Raw genomic sequence first — 2,053 nt, 5'->3', positions numbered from 1 at the left:
ACACTGATTGGAAGAGAATGGCTCAGAACTCTGAGCCATGGCCAGCGGTGGAATGAACTGGAACAGAGAGACCGACAAGTGATCTTGAGCAGGCCACTTTGGTTACCAGCATCTGGTCACCTCACCCGCTCAAACCTGAGGCTCTTCATCAGAAAAACCAGAGGGAGAGGGACCCACCTTGTGCAGAGAGTCGGACAGGCCCTGCAGACCCCTGCCTGTCTCTCTTCACAGGGTGCATCCAGGCTCCACCTCTCCTCCTCTCGGTGCCTCTGATAGGGACGGATGGCACTGAGGTGCAAGCCCTGGGCCAGGCTCACCCGAGCTCTGATGCCAATTCATTGTGCACTCCGATGATATGTCCCCACCCTCAGGACCTCGGTGTCCTCATCTGTAACACCACAAGTTGGGTGGGACAATTCACGGGCTGCTGGCTGTTTGAAGCCTGAATCTGGCCCACAGATGTGTTTTGGTTGGCCTGAATGACACTGAATAATTGTATTTTATTAAAAAAAAAAAAAACTTTCTTAGAAATAGAGTCTTGCTCTGTCACCCAGGTTGGCATGCAGGCATCAATCATCACAGCTCACTACAGCCTCAAACTCCTGGACTCAAGCAATCCTCCCGCCTCTCTAGTAATTGGGACTACAGGCACACATCACCTTGCCTGGCTTCTATTTTTAATTTCTTGACAACATTCGAAAACCAGGAATAAACACATATACAGATTTCTTTATTCCCCTGAAAAACTCAAAAGCTGTGGTCACCCCAGGCCTGCGTCTCAGCATAGCACCGCCCAGCTGGCCCTGAAAAGTGCCCGCCCCTGTAGAAGGAGCCAGAGTGCCTACCTGCAAAGCCACTCAGCCAGTGCCTTGCCCAGCCCTCGCCTGGCATGGGGCTCCTCCTGGGACCAGCAGGACGCACTTGGAGAGTTGCCATGCACTGTACAGAGCCAGTCCTCCACGTGCCCTTTGGGACTGTCCCTTTCTGGCCCTAAGGACGTGGCCAGGCCTGGACTCTACTTCTCTCAGGCTCCCATTTCCAAAGTGCCAAAAGTGACTGGGGAGGCTTTTCTGTAAATTTCAAGACATCAGAGGACACTGCTAAAGCATGTGAAAGAAATTTTCAACTTTTTGGATGAAAAACTATTTTCCTTGGACAGAGTCAGCAAATCTCATTGTTCTTGTTAACTGGTCCTACAGAACCTCCTCGCTGATGTGGCAGAGCTGGGTCTCTTGCCTTGGTCTGCGGTTTTTAAGCAACTGAGACAACCTTCTATTCTTTCTGCGTCTTTGCATTTCACATGTCTCTTTGCCTAGTTCTGGAAAAGATGGATGCCTCCATGACCTGGGAGCCGCGTCTAGAGCCTGTCTCTGACATCCCACCAGGAGCCCTTTGTAATCAGGGTGTTCTTAACTCCATGGGGGCATGAACAGGACCCTGGGCTCCCTTCATACACCGTGTGGTCGTGTTGTTTCATTCACTCATGCGATGAGGTTTCTTGAGCCGCCCAGGTGCACCTTCCCTGGGCTGCTCACCACTGCATCCCAGCACCAGGGTGGGTGCTGGCACCCCACGGAGGCCCTCTGGAGGTTGATGGGATACATGAAGAGGCTGGGCCTTGGCAGGGACTGTGGGCAGGGTGAGGTGCAACCTCTGCTCTCATGGAGACCCAGCTGCCAGCCTGACAAAGTGCATTCTGTGTAGACGTTACATCGGGTCAGCACAGCAGTCTGAGAAGTGTGACCAGAGCCTTCCAGACCCATCCTGGAGCGCGGTGGCACAGAGGAGAGGGGCCCTTTGAATCTCCAGGGCAGCCTGTGGTGGGGGGACCATATGATATATCACCCAAATTGGGACACGTCATGAAGGATGTTGCCAGGAGAACATTTGCAAATGGAACTTTCCAGAAGACCTGGGATGAGTAAGTCACAAGAACTTTAAAATGGGTCGTACTCTTAGGCCCAACAATCCTGCCTCCAAGAAATGCATCCTAAACCAGGGACTGTTTTATGAAGAATATGTCCATCAAAGTACCATTTACAGCCCGGTGCAG

This window comes from Hylobates moloch, unplaced genomic scaffold (genome assembly GCF_009828535.3).
Source record: "Hylobates moloch isolate HMO894 unplaced genomic scaffold, HMol_V3 SCAFFOLD_24, whole genome shotgun sequence".
Taxonomy (NCBI): domain Eukaryota; kingdom Metazoa; phylum Chordata; class Mammalia; order Primates; family Hylobatidae; genus Hylobates; species Hylobates moloch.
Note: the sequence above shows the minus strand (reverse complement) of the source record.